We start from the raw sequence: 16,376 nt of genomic DNA on the forward strand, positions 1-16,376 counted from the left end.
GATATAATGTTACAAAGAGAAGAAAAAAATGAATAATTCATAAATTCAAAATATTATAATTTATTGATTTAAGAAAAGGTAAACTACATATACGCATTGGCGTATTTTATAAAACAAAATTATGTAAACATGTGGAAATCATCGAAATGCGCTGCAAAACAATGGAGGCCATTGATCTTAGATTATCCCTCCAGAATACAAGATACAACTTCAACTGCATCTACCGACCGCCAGCAAACAAGAAAAACAAAATAAAATTACCTGATGTTAGGAAGGAAATCAACGAGATGCTAACTTTGCAACACACGCGTCCTGGCCATTCAATTATACTCGGCGACTTTAATTTTCACTTCGACAACGTCACAGACACCGCCAAATTGCACGAGCCATTATCAGAGAACAACATGTGCCAGATCGTAACAACGCCAACCCACTCTGCTGGTCATATTTTAGATTGGGTAATTGTAGAAAATTCAGAGTTCCAAAAAACCAACGCCACCGTCGATTATCTCCCCTTTTCGGACCACTCCCTCATTTCTTTCAATCTTGACGTTTCAAAACCATGCCAAGAAACCACCACCACATCAACCAGAAACATTAAAGGCATTAATTTGGACAATTTCAGAGGCGATTTAGAAACAAAACTTACTAAAAATTCAATTATTTCTCCAGACCAGTGGAATAGTTGTCTCATTGAAACGCTTGACAAACATGCGCCATTCCAAACAAGGACCGTCACCAACCGCAAGTATGCTCCGTGGTATACGTCGGACGTTAAAGAAGCTAAAACGAAGTGTCGGAGAGCAGAAAGACTGCTGAAAACATCAGGCCTCATGATTCATCGTGAAATATTCAAGAGCGCATTTCGTGCCTGGAAGACAACAATAAAAAAGGCAAAGACCACGTATTTTCTTTCAAAATTTGAAACTTCTAAATCTTGTAAACAATTATTTAACATCTGCAATGATCTACTTGGACGTGAAAGATGCACTTCATTACCATCTACAACCAATCAAAGAGACTTGCCAGACACATTTGTCAACTTTTTTAAAGACAAAATCCATAACATTCGTTCAGAACTAGATCGGCATGAACCATTTATAGATACGAATACATTCTGTGGTACCCCTTTAGACAAGTTCCAACCAGTTTCGCCTAGTTTCATAAACGAGTTGATAAAAAAAGCCCCCATTAAATCCTGCGACCTTGATCCCCTACCAGCACAGCTTTTGGCCAGCTCCATCGATACATTATTACCATCCATTACATCAATCATAAATACATCCATACTGACTGGCGAAGTTCCATCGTGCTTTAAAAGTGCCCTCGTCAAACCACTTCTGAAGAAACCATCACTGGACCACAATATATTAAACAATTATCGTCCTGTATCAAATTTACCTTTTTTGTCAAAACTTTTGGAGAAGGTAGTTCTTACACAATTAACATCTCATCTTAAGAACAACAGTTTGGAACAACCCTTTCAGTCAGCCTACAAACATCAACACAGTACTGAAACGGCGCTTCTTAAAATCTTTAATGACTTGTTATGTAATGCTGATGCTAACAATATCAATGTATTATGCCTTTTAGATCTTTCAGCTGCCTTTGACACCATTGACCATGACATTTTGTTAAGAAGACTAGAAAATACGTTCGGCATAAAAGGAATTGCCCTTAAATGGTTTACATCATATTTACAGGATCGATGGCAGACTGTCGTGGTGAATGGTGTTCAGTCAGAACAAGTTTTACTAAATTTTGGAGTGCCACAAGGCTCTGTTCTTGGCCCTGTCCTTTTTACTGTATATATGCAGCCCCTTTCTAGTGTGATATCCAGATTCAATCTGAGTTATCATTTTTATGCAGATGATACGCAAATATATGATTCAGCACCCCTTAGTAATTTACAGTTCTTAATACAACGAATTACGAGCTGTTTTAATGAGATTAAATCTTGGATGTACCACAATAAGTTAAAATTAAATGATAGTAAAACTGAGATTTTAATGTGTGGAAGACCGAGTATCCTTAAACAGGCAAATAAATCACTAATTACTCTCGGAAATAGCACAATAGAATTTTCAAATAAAGCAAAAAACCTTGGCGTCATCATTGATAAAGATCTTTCCATGACAAGCCACGTGAATAACACCATACAATCTATGTACATAGAAATGAAAAAATAAGCAAAATTCGTAATTTAATACCGAAGCATATAACAGAACTTTTAATTAATTCCTTGGTTTTATCTAAATTGGACTATTGTAACTCCCTTTGGGCGAATTTAACTAAAGACAAAATTAGCAAACTTCAGGTTGCTCAAAATAACGCAGCCAGGATCATTGTACGCAATAACAAAAAATACCCGTCAGCAACTCTTCTTCTCCGTGAGTTACATTGGCTTCCTGTTGAAAAAAGAGTTGCCTATAAGATTTGTACTGTTGTCTACAAATCCCTGAGCACCAACAGTCCCTCCTATATTAAAGACCTTCTAAACATATATGTCCCCAATAGAAACTTGAGGTCAAGCAATGACCAATCAATCCTTGTCAAACCTAAGCCATTGCGTAAAATAGGTGAACAGTCTTTTCAATTTTCGGCCCCCCATTTTTGGAACTCTCTCCCGTCACACGTGAGATGCTCGGATTCGTTGACAACGTTCAAATCTCGCTTAAAGTTTTATCTTTATACGTCATAATGTTGCAATATTATTTTCATATTTTGTTGTTGTTAAATTGAATTCGTATCACGTTTCCTTCACACTTGTCTCACTGTAATATGTTTTGTTTTATATCACTGTAAAGCGCTTAGAGCCTGTGACAACGGGGTAAAGCGCTATATAAATGCCATTTATTATTATTATACAAAGTAGGAAAAAATGTCTAGACTAAGATAGAAATGATCAAAAACAAATCAGAAAAGGAATAAAGAAATTGATGAGTTTGCATAAGATAGGGCATTGGTGACGTAATAATATCACCCTGTCTCCCACCATATAATGGACTCACCCATACACACACACACACACACACACACAAACACACACACATACATACACACACAATTTTTCAATTCAGTTAAAAAAAAAATCTTTATTGTCGGAAATATTGTACATATTACTCAGAATACACAGGACTAATTAATAGTAATAGCATGACACACACACACACACACATACAAACAATTCTTTCTCCTTAAAGACTTATTGACTCAATGGATGGGTTGATTGCCTGTATTTACGACTGAGATTCATATTTTATATCGATAAACACATATATAACAAACTTTAGTCATATACAGTGCAGACAAACAGTGAATCAGTCCACATGATTTTATTTGTCTTTATTTGTGAGAGGTTTTAAGCATTTGAATCACTTTTTTGGTGATTTCAGTAACAGTGAAAATATGATGAAAAAAAAAACAGTCAAAAGATTATATAAGTAGAATTAAAACTGCACCAAAAATATCGATTATAATATCAATTATAGTATGGTCTAATTGCCCATCATTGAAATTTGCGCTCATTTTTGTTTTTTCAGGATTGTACCTACTTTTTCAAAATTTTACTCATTTAATTTTAGCTCTCCGTCATACTGTACACATTTTAATAGGCTAGGGTTGGCAGCACTGTCACTGAACCAAAAAAAAAAATTAAAAAGATTTACAAGTAAAAACTCATGATAATTTTCTAGAAAAAATAAATTATCACCAGCTTGTTTGTTTTGTTTTTATGGGTTTTACGGCGCTTGCAACACATTTAGGCAGGACATGGACCTGGTCATACCACAAGATGACAAAGCCGGTTAAAGACAGGGTTAGTCAGAAAAGATATTTCACTGAGTGGGGAAATCATTAAATTTATGAAACAAACATCTCAATACATGAATGAATAAATATATAGATAGACAATTGATGATGGTGGTGATGATGATGATGATGATGATGACATGGTGATGTGTTTGATAAAGATATGAACACATCAGCAACCACTTGCTAGGGTTACACATGGAAATAATTGAAAAAAGCATTGAATTTGTTTTGTTTGTTTGTTTTTAAAAGGTTTTATGGCGCTTGCAACACATTTAGGTTATATCAGCGCCAGTAAAATGGAAGAAAAAAGGATAGTAAAATGTTATAGAATTGAAATCAGAGCACCCAAGAGAAAGTAGTAAGACAAAGGGGAACTGGGAACAAATAGGGATCAGATGTAGATTCCAAGAGCATGTACCATCAATGTACTTAGTCTCAGCCCACCTATAAGTCCCATCCGGACACAAGCACAAGATCCCACAAAGAGGAATACACTCAAGTGCTTACATTTCATAAAAATTTTTTAAAAATAACTAATATAATAATACATAACAGAGAGATGATTTACAAGGAAAAAATAACATCTCCCAAAAACAATAACTATGCACTTGACTGTTTCCCTCCCAGCCAAGGATTCTCGCCAGGGTCAGGACAAAACCAAGTAATCTCATGCCAAGATAAAGACAAATCAAATTGGAAAACAGCTATAAGGGGATAGAAGACACGGTAAGTACCTCCCTGACCATTGTGGAGGTCAAGAGGATAAGGTTTGGCAATTTCTGTCAAACTTTACATCAAGAATTTCGATGTATGAATGAACATGAGACAAATGGTTTTTTTTAACTCTCTCCTTATCAGCCATTTTCAGGATTTTCCCCAAAACTTCACACCCAACTAACACAAAATATATTTTTTTATCACTCAAAAACAATAGCAGTAAGTTCTTGCGATAAATAATTTCTTTAGCAAAACATTCTCTACAACCCGCTGTTTATTTTCTTTAAATTTTATGATGTACAAGAGAAGTTTTTTTTTTGTTTTTAAGGGTTTTACGGTGCTTGCAACACATTTAGGTTATATCAGCGCCAGTAAAAAGGTAGAAAATGGGATAGTAAAAAGTTCTAAAATTACAATTAAAGCACCCAAGAGAAAGTAAGACAAAGGGGAATGGGAACAAATAGGGATCAGATGTAGATTCCAAGAGCATACCACCAATGTACTTAGTTTGAGATCACCTATGTCTCATCCGGACACAAGCACAAAATCCAACAAAGAGGAATACACTCAAATGCTTACATTATACATTAAAAATAACCAATATAATAATACATAACAGAGAGATGATTTACAAGGAAAAAAATATCATCTCCCAAAACAATAACTATGCAATTGACTGTTTCCCTCTCAGCCAGGACTCCGACGAGGGCCCGGAAAAAACCAAGTAATCCCATTCCAAGACAAAGACAGAAAGCTTGTTGGATAAGATATAAGGGGATAGAAGACACAGTATGTACCTCCCTGCCCGCTATGGGAGGTCAGGATCCCCACCCAGGTACAAGAGAAGTTTGAATAAGAATAATGTTGGTTGTAACGTAACGAATGTGACGATTTTCTTATAGTTGGTGAGGAGAGGGTTAAATGGAGAAGAATTTTTAAAAGTACTTAGGCCTATACTTCGAACTTAACTTTTTTGTAAAAGCCAGACTTTCCTTTATAAAAATATAAAAGCAAAAGTCAAAACCCAAAAAATAATTACTCTACTTTGATATTTGAAAAATAGAATAAAAATAACAAAGAGTACTAAATGGATATTTGTGATATATGATTTTAAAAATAACTAAGTCATGAATTTAAGATTGTGATATATTTTAAGACATATTGCAACTTTTTGTTGTATGAATATGAATCAGTTTATTATTTATAATGATTCATAGTTAAAACATGCTGCTGTGAGAGCTGTGAAGATTCCTTTATCCCACTAGAATATATTAGCTAGTCTTATAATATTATTTGCGTGTCTAAATAATGAATATGTGCAACATAGTTGGGAAAAAATAGACTTGACCTTTAGGCTACCAATACTACAAACTTCTGCTTATCAAGGGGAAAAAATAGACTTGACCTATAGGCTACCAATACTACAAACTTCTGCTTATCACGGGGAAAAAATAGGTATCTACATGACTTATTTGCCTAATTACATCAATTGAAATATTATATAAAAGTAATGTTTAAAAATTCGCTTTATTTGTCGGCATGGGAAATGTTTATTTAGGGTCAAGAAAAGAGATAATAGGACATACATTTCTATTCTACCCGCGATTTCCCTGATTTTTTTTGCGCACCAAAATTTTATGCGTTGATTTAAATTCCGCTCAATTTGGAACTCCTGAGTTACATATGGAACGCCTTGTGTTTTTTTTTTTTTTTTTGGTTTATTTTCCAAGAAGAGGACCTAAAAATATCTCTGTCGTCTAAATGGAATTTAGTAATGTATTTATGTCTTTATTGTTTTTTTTTTTGTTGTTGGCTGAAGAAGGGTTTTGAGCCCGAAACGATCCGTGTTTGGTATTTTACTTTTTTTTTTTAAGCTGTTATATATTCATTTTTGTTTATTACTTTTTAAGGTCAAGAAAAGACCAGGTTACGTCATTCTGGTGTCATCTACCGTGGAGCTCTGTCAAATGAGCAATAAAAGTGATGAAAGTGAAGTTGCTAAATAAAAAAAATAAAAAAAAAAACATAACAAAATCAACATGAGATACTCTTAGAGGGTATTAAACCCGTAACCTCCAGATATAATGTGCGATACTTATCCACTTGGGCCATTTTGACCTACAATTTAGGAACAATAGATAAGGGTTTTTTTTTTTTGTTTGTTTGTTGCTTTAGGTCTCTTCCAACACAATTGAGGTTATATGAGAGACCGCTGAAACAAAAAAACAAGCAATCTAACAAAAATAGTACAAATGTCAATCAAAATTATAACCTAAAGATATCATAAGCCAAATTATAAATAACTAAGAACAAACAGGCAGAAGATTTACTGAAAAAAAATATCCCCTGTCAAAAATACAATCACAAACCAAAGAAGCAGGATAGGCTGGTAAAGAGAAGAAGAAACGACATCACTATCGGATCGTACACCCATGCGAACATCATAGGTATATGATTCAAGGGTGATGCTCCCATCCAACCACCCGCAAATAAGGGGTTTAAATAGACAACAAAGGTATAACTATTTAGAAGTAAACTGTGGTGAATGCGCATTCGTGTCTCTGTTGTTGTTTGTTTGTTGTTTTAAGGGTTTTACGGCTCTTGCAACACATTTAGGTTATATCAGCGCCAGTAAAAAGGAAGAAAATGGTATAGTAAAAAGTTATAGAATTACAATTAAAGCACCCAAGAAAAAGTAAGACAAAGGGGAACTGAGAACAAATAGGGATCAGATGTAGATTCCAAGAGCATACCACCAATGTACTGAGTTTGAAATCACCTACAAGTCTCATCCAGACACAAGCACAAAACCCAACAAAGAGGAACACACTCAAATTCTTACATTATACATTCAAAATAAAAATAATAATACATAACAGAGAGATGATTTACAAGGAAAAAAATATAATCTCCCAAAACAATAACTATGCATTTGACTGTTTCCCTCCCAGCCAGGATTCCGGCCAGTGCCAGGACAAAACCAAGTAATCTCATTCCGAGACAAAGACAGAAAGCATGTTGGAAAACAAATATAACGGGATAGAAGACAGTGTGTACCTCCCTGCCCACTATGGGAGGTCAGGATCCCCACCCAGCATTCGTGTCTCTGGTCCAAAGAGTACACTTAATATTCCACCCGACCCAATATTTATATTATGTTGGATACATGTGGAATACACGATATACATACAAGATACGCATAAGAAATAAATATATAATATAAGGGAATAGAAACGCTTTAATTTACAATAAAGACAGATGATGTGGGCGTTTTGAGTTTTCCCTTTGTCAACAAAGCACTATGAATGAGACGCTAAAGACAATGAGAGGTGAGAGTGAGAGGATGGTGATATTGTTTGTTTTTGTTTTAAGGGTTTTACGGCGCTTGCAACACATTTAGGTTATATCAGCGCCAGTAAAAAGGAAGAAAATGGGATAGTAAAAAGTTCTAGAATTACAATTAAAGCACCCAAGAGAAAGTAAGAAAAAGGAGAACTGGGAACAAATAGGGATCAGATGTAGATTCCAAGAGCATGCCACCAATGTACTTGGTTTGAGATCACCTATAAGTCTCACCCGGATACAAGATCCAACAAAGAGGAATACACTCAAATGCTTGCATTATACATTCAAAATAACAAATTAATAATACATAACAGAGAGATGGTTTACAAGGAAAACAAATATAATCTCCCAAAACAAAAACTATGCATTTGACTGTTTCCCTCCCAGCTAGGACTCTAGCCAGGGCCAGGACAAAACCAAGTAATCTCATTCCAAGACAAAGACAGAAAGCATGTTGGAAAACAGGTACAGGGGGATAGAAGACACAGCAAGTAACTCCATGCCCACTATGGGAGTTAGGGAACCCCACCCAGGGTGATATTGTATGATGGTCAAATAATATTGAGAATGTGAAAATTGGTGGTCCACAGTTCGCCCTCATTTTATGTGGAAACCTCAATGCCTGGAAAATGCCCCCAAATCTTCCTTAGATGCCATTTCTTCATTCTATCCTCCCCAAAAATCTATGATTTTCTCTTCTCCATTTAAGACCTTTTAACAAAAATCTTACACAATTTTCCGAACATAGTGGTTCACATTTGTTTTCATTTTGTTGTGACATTATCTGCACGATTTTTGTTACAGTTGAAAGTTTGTAGCTATAATAATGTCAGATTGAAAACTATGATTGTATTTGGCGTGCTTGATTAACTGTGCAATAGGATTCAATAGTCTGATGTCACGTTCGCCCAGAAACCAGCAGCTTGGTACTAAACAAAGAAAATCGGTTCTTTTTTAATTCTTCATTCTGGCTAGAACTTTTTCATATGTCATGTGATCAGAATGTATAAAAGTCATAACAGGATCAGATTTATAACGTTTTTCTCCTCTGGATACACTTTTATGCTCGTGGGAGACGTATTTCATAAGGACGTACGCCATTGTTCCGATAGTTTAGAACCAGTTACTAAGTTACCATGCGTTATTACGAGGGAAGTGATGTCATGACTGTTGAAGCATATTATGGACATATATAAAGAAAAAGCACAGCTGCTGTATCGAGATTGATACAAATACACTACAAATACCTTGGTGTAACGATTGATGACAGGCTCAAGTGGGATGAACACTTGAAAATAATTAGGCATAAGATGTGCAGACGTACATATTTTTTATCAAAACTCTCTCAGTTTAGAATAGATAAAACCCTCTGCACATTGTTTTATAGAGCAGTAATTGAAAGTGTTTTGTCATTTTGTATAACAGCTTGGGGAGGCAATTGCTTAGCAGTGGAAAGGAACAAAATAAATTCAAATATTAAAAAATCCACTAAACGCTATATAAATGACGTTGACGATGTAGATCTTTTATACGAGAAATTTTGTATAAATAAAATAACTAAAATATTAAATGACCAGTATCATCCACTAAGACCATCAATTATTATGTCAGAAAGAAGTGGTCGCCCTTTCTCTATTTCAACGAAAACAGAGAGACACCGAAAATCTTTTCTGCCGTCCAGTATTAGGCTTATAACAACAAGCAATAATCATTTTATATAATAATTTCTCATTTTTACTTTTAAAAATATGAATATTAATTTATTAATTTATTTGTTTTGCAATCTTTTCAATTTATAGTGACAGTTTTAACTATTATACGGTGTTGAAATTATTCATATTATAAAGTGCAGCTCTGGTTATAGAGCTGCTCCTTTTTTTAAAAAAATATATACATCCTATTTCCATTGTATTTTTATCTTATTGTGTAAATTATAACACGTCTGTACAAAAAATTTCCTTTTTGGGATGCAATAAAGTATTATTATTATATATTTTTTCACTTCACTATTTAATATCATCAGAGTAATCAAATATTTTAGGCAACGTCTCATTGATGAATTCTAAAAAAACATCGCATTGAGCAGCAAATAAAACGTTGAAAACCGATGGTCTAAGAAATTGTTGGGATTATCTTATTAAAACATATATCTATACTCCTGCTCAAGGTTCAGCATTCATCATTATTATTTTAAAAACAGAAGAGCAAACTTTTATCAACATCACAAAATAATGAGTTCACACTAATCACAATTGTGATTTATACCAAATGTTTTTATAAAAATGTTATTATATATTTTTTTTAATTTACACATTACTGTATTGAATTTCACTGAGTGAAGTGTCCAGTTTGACTGAGTCAAAAGAAAATAATTTATGAGAAAATAGATAGGAAATGAAATTAAGAAAGAATGAAGAATAAAATTCGAAATAAATAAATAATAAATAAATAAATGTTGTTTTTGTTTTGTTTTTAAGGGTTTTACGGCGCTTGCAACACATTTGGGTTATATCAGCGCCAGTAAAAAGGAAGAAAATGGGATAGTAAAAAGTTCTAGAATTACAATTAAAACACCCAAGAAAAAGTAAGACAAAAGGGGAACTAGGAACAAATAGGGATCAGATGTAGAATCCAAGTACCAACAATGTACTTAGTTTGAAATCACCTACAAGTCTCATCCAGACACAAGCACAAAATCCAACAAAGAGGAATACACTCAAATGCTTACATTATTCATTCAAAATAAATATAATAATACATAACAGAGAGATGATTTACAAGGAAAAAAATATCATCTCCCACAACAATAACTATGCACTCGACTGTTTTCCTCCCAGCCAGGACTCCTAACAGGGCCAAGTAATCTCATTCCAAGACAAAGACAGAAAGCATGTTGGCAAATAGATATAAGGGGATAGAAGACACAGTATGTACCTCCCTGCTCACTATGGGAGGTCAGGATCCCCACCCAGTAAATAAATAAATAAATAAATAAATCAAGACAAACATAAAACTTTGAATGAATCAAGTAAGGGAAATTTGTTTTTAAAAACAGGAGCAAAAATTCAACATAACTTTCTACATGAATAAAACAAAATGATGTAAAAATTAAAAAATTACCTGTGCATAAAACAGTAAGTATTTTTAAAATTATAAAATGTTAACATTCAGATAGAAAATCACCGGAACTTTAGCAATGAGACTTAAGTTGTACTTTTGAAAAAAAGAGTGACTTTGATAATCGAGTCAGTGAGAGAGGAACTAGTCTGAGAACATAAGGATTTACCGAGCTAATTAATGAACATAACATTGATTATACTTTTAAAAGTGTTATTATATTTTGTATTATACATCATATTTTTTCCGATTCTCTCTATGACATTAAAATAAATTCTAAACTATCAAATAAAGTATTTACAAAGAATAAATATCATCCCGTCCCATATTGAAATTTACATAGAAGTCACAAATATAAATATCTTTTAACTTTAAAATTTACCACCATTTTATATTTTTCGGCGTTTTGTTCGTGAGACATAATGATAATAAATATAGACTGTAGAGTACTTCAAATCGAAAATAATTTGAGCAATGTTACATTGGATTTATTATATAGTTAATCACAAGTATGTTTGAGGCTCTTTAGAATGTGTCAATTCAATGTGATATAAGAACTAATAATAAAGATATTAATAATTACAACATTAGTAGTAGTAGTAGTAGTAGTAGTAGTAGTAGTAGTAGTAGTAGTAGTAGTAGTAGTAGTAGTAGTAGTAGTAGTAGTAGTAGTAGTAGTAGTAGTAGTAGTAGTAGTAGTAGTAGTAGTAATAATAATAATAATAGTAATAATAATAATAATATTAATAATAATAATAATAATAATAATAATAATAATAATAATAATAATAATAATAATAATAATAATAATAATAATAATAATAATAATAATGAAGACGACGATGATATTGATGATGATGATGATGATGATGATGATGATGATGATGATGATGATGATGATGATGATGATGATGATGACGATGATGGTGATAAAAATAACTAAAAAAAACATATAATATGGTACGGTGAGGTAATCAATGTAGTCAATATGCTTTATAAAATTCAATCACAGATCAAGCCACTTCAAAATTTACCCTTTTACCACAGAATTCAATTTATTTCATATCAATATTTCTCCCAAATATTTATGAGCCTGTGCCAGAAACTGGATCTCAAAAGGATATCACTTATTTCAAGTTATGAATAATCATGATTAATTATTTATTCATAGATCTGGTTCAATTTCGTAGCAATGCTTTCATCAATCGGATTGTGATAGTATAGTCAAACCGTTACATATTTTTAATTCAAGTAAGTTTACAACATTTATCTTCTCAGTTTTTTTTATATTGAAATATCACCATAATTATGCAATCAATTCATTTATTTTAAATTTGGGAAAAAATAAATATCAGTATTTCAATCTTTTAGATTCTTTTGATTAGATTAAAAAAATTATTTGCCAAAAGCAAAATATATGGTAGAAGCTAGGGGAGACTGTTCAAATGAATAAATAATAAGACAAACAAGAGCTGATGTGAATAACACGACAACAACCCTATTTCTGGCAAATGTTCTTATCTATTTATAGTTTTGTTAGCCTTCTTTTTAATAATAGCAATGCGACCAGGGTTTCATTAAATCCTGCATTGATGGTACTTGATGAAAACAGTAATGTTTGTTTTTAAGGGTTTTATGGCGCTTGCAACACATTTAGGTCATATCAGCGCCAGTAAAAAGGAAGAAAATGGGATAGTAAAAAGTTCTAGAATCACAATTAAAGCACCCAAGCAAATAGAAGACAAAAGGGGAATTGGTTCAAATAGGAAACAGATGTAGATTCCAAGAGAACACTATCGAAGTATTTAGTTTGAGATCATCTAAAAGTCTCATCCACACACAAGCACAGGTCCCTACTAAGAGTATTACACTCAAATGTTTACAAATCATATTCAATATGTGTAAAAACATAATACGGTGCAAAACAGAGAGATGATTTACATGAGAAAAAAATATCATTTCCCTAAACTAACTATACATTTGACTGTTTCCCTCTCAACCAGGTTATCCGGGAAGCGAGTTTTTTTTTTTGCACCAGGTTGGGAACAGGCAGGTTTAAAAATGGGTCAGGGAGGTTCCTCCATGTCTACCGTCTCACGCTGATTCGTGGAGAAAAATAATCACGTGACAGTACTATTTTTACGTGTCGTTTTGACACGCAAGCGGTTTATATGAACCGTAGGGAAACTCACCTGATCAAGTTGTTGGGAACGCTGACTCCACGCGGACTCAACACTAGGATTGACCACCACTAACCTCCACTTGCAACAACTGCCACTACTACTACTACTACTACTACTACTACTACTACTACTACTGTTACTACTACTACTACTACTACTACTACTACTACTACTACTACTACTACTACTACTACTGTTACTACTACTACTACTACTACTACTACTATTACTACTACTACTACTACTACTACTACTACTACTACTACTACTACTACTACTACAACTACAACGCACCGTTTTTATGCACCTCCGTTGGCGGTGATGGTTAATTAATGAAAATGTTACTGCATACGACCATGAGGTTTAAATAATTTTAGATTGTAGTTTAGCACGCTGCTTAGTGATTACCGGTGTACGTTTATACAATGATAATAAATTAAAGAATATTCACAATAATTTAAAAAATCAAAGGTAAAAAGAGACATGGCACACACATACTGATCTTAAATAAATAAAGAATTTTAGAAAATTATTTTTTTTTAACACGATAAAAAGTTTTTGAAAAAAAAAAAAAAAAAGATGTCTTTCTCAATAAAGTAAACTTTTTAAAAAAATATATGTTTACTGGGAATCGAACCCAGTACTTTCAAGGTTAAAAAGTCTGAAAGCTTGTCCACTGCGCTACGGAGCCACCTAACTGTCCATCACATTTAATAAGGTCTTTCTAAGACATTATTTTACCTTCAATGCAACTTCTATTTTCTGGTTCTATATTTCGATTTTTTAGTTTATTGTTATTTTTGTATAAATTTATTAACAAAAACATCCTACATATGTCACAATATAACTTTTGCCATGTCCGAATACAGAAACACAATATCGCTGATGAAATTGGGTGGAATGCGCATCGTGACGGAGGTGCATAAAAGATACACCGTCAACGGAGGTGCATAAAAACACTACGTTTAAAAAAAAAAAAAAAATGTATTTTTGCAGCAGTTATAAATTTACCAATCACAGTTGTGCAATAATTTATCACCTAAATATAGTAATAGACCTACAGAGATGGACCCTACATACAATGCACTTGATTTGTGTAACGTACTTTTTCTACATCTATCCACACTAGCTACCACTGTAGACACAACTCAAGACAACAATAGTGTGGTCTAATTTCTATTGCTAACTTATATTTCAAACTTCAACTACAGTATTATAGTATTATATCAAACATTTTTTAAAAGTATGTTATCTTCTTCTCATTATTCTTCTTCTTAACAATTAAAAATACGGTAGGCATACATCGTGTAGTGTGTAGTGTAGGCTAGCCAACTGCACACCCCTTTGAACCTTGAACAACGCGCGCGCTGACCTATGGCCTTGTCCGACCTCTGTCACGGACTTCCCATTGTGGCGATGCTAAAAATAGTGCAGGCTGGTTGGCAAAGAGGGTTATTCTCAGATGACGTCACAAAATAGCCCAACCTGGTGCAAAAAAAAAAAAAAAAACTCGCATCCAAGTAATCTCATTCCAAGGCAAAGACAGAAAGCAAGTTGGAAAACATATATGGGGATAGAAGACAGAGTAAGTACCTCCCTGCCCATTATGGGAGGTCAGGAATCCCACCCAGTAAAAATCCTGTATTGATGGTACTTGATGAAAACAGTAAGATATAATATGGTTGACATTTAGAGTAAAATCAAATAGCCGCTGGTTAGGGCTAACTTGAATTTTACGGAGATGCAGGGCGAATCTGTTGTAAAAGAGTGTTCAGATTGTCAATCTTTTCCTTTAACGAATCTTTCTTTGTCTTCAGACTGTCAATTTCTTTTCTCTGATTCTCTTTGGCCTGAAGCAAACTGTTGATCGTTGCAGTCAGTTCTTCAGCTTTCAGGTTAGACTGAGCGACTGTGATTTGATTAAAAAGTACTTGAGCTCCATCGGTATCAACCTTCTCCAATCCCCGTAACTCTGTCAAGATGGCAGTGGCATGCTCTGTAGTATTCCCCACCTTGGCTAAAGTGTCTGATGTGACAGTGTCTGTGGCAACGAGTTCTGTGTTAAATGTGGCCAGATTGGAGTTGAGATCGCTACATAGTTTTTCTCCTGGTTTTAGGACATTCGTTTTGGTGTTTTCAATGACTTGAATTCTGTCAGCACCACCTGCATCTAATCCATCCAGCTGGGTTTTGAGTTCAGTTGCTTGTCGTTCAACTCCCTCAATTCGCTTAAATATAAAAAAAAAAACAAAAAACATTTATTAAGATAAATACAAAATTCACTCATAACTATCACATTTGAATGTACTTGGGAAAATAATTAATTTGTGAAGTCCTTTAACTCTCTCCTACCATTACCAATCATTATCCGAATTTTCCCCAAAATGTCATACCCAATTTTTAAACTCAAAATGAATGAGCACATGTAAGGCATAATTCGGTCCAACATAACAAGCTGTACAGCACAGCATTAAATTTTCATGATTATAAATTTTTTTTAAAATCTTCAAATTTTGTGATATACAAATGAAATCCGAATGAGAAAAATGGTGGTTAATTTGTACCGAATGTGGTGCTTCTCCAATAGTTGGTAAGGAGAGGGTTAACAACATACATGGAGCATGGAGCCACAGTGTGTGTAGCTTTGCACCCAAGTGTAATGGTCCAATTTTTTTTATTACTGCCAACCTGTCAATGTTTTGATAATTTTACTGAGGCTCACCTTGGGGCGTTGTTTGATTATAATTTTGATTGTTTTGATGTTATAACAATAAAAAAAAAAAATAATGAATTTGTATTGTACCTAAACAGCTACGTTAATCGTGCTCCGCGGCGTTATAATTTTAATTCAAATAAATGTGTTTTTATGACCAAGATGCAACTAAGAAAATTGTTTTTAAATCACGAAACTCAGTCAATGAAATGAAAAATATAAAACATTTATTGTATGGCCCAGTATCAATTGATCTACAGACCAGTATTGATTCACAATCCAGGGCTTAGGGACTAATAATCTGTTGGTATGGCCCTAGGCTTGTGACCTGTAGGTTAAAGATTTGAAACCCACTGTGGGCATTGCAAAATTGATAACCTTTGAAAAAGCTTTTTAGTCTGCTTTGTCTGTGTTGAAAAGAATTATAACAGCGTCTTACAGGCTGCATCTTTTGCCCTTAAAACATGTTGCGTGGAAATTGTGCTATA

General features: G+C 33.7%; 1 long non-coding RNA gene across 1 annotated transcript; it reads right to left on the reverse strand.

Annotated features, from left to right (window-relative positions):
- Positions 1-44: 44 nt before the first annotated feature.
- Positions 45-15,398, reverse strand: LOC144979560 (uncharacterized). Its single transcript, XR_013646731.1, has 2 exons — positions 5,936-15,398; positions 45-5,878 (listed from the first exon to the last, which is right to left on the reverse strand). It is a non-coding gene; the product is annotated as an uncharacterized LOC144979560 (long non-coding RNA).
- Between the last annotated feature and the right edge of the window lie 978 nt (positions 15,399-16,376).

The sequence above is a fragment of the Berghia stephanieae genome, chromosome 9 (assembly GCF_034508935.2).
Source record: "Berghia stephanieae isolate SIO BIC M18660-M18661 chromosome 9, UCSD_Bste_1.3, whole genome shotgun sequence".
Classification (NCBI taxonomy): Eukaryota; Metazoa; Mollusca; class Gastropoda; order Nudibranchia; family Aeolidiidae; genus Berghia; species Berghia stephanieae.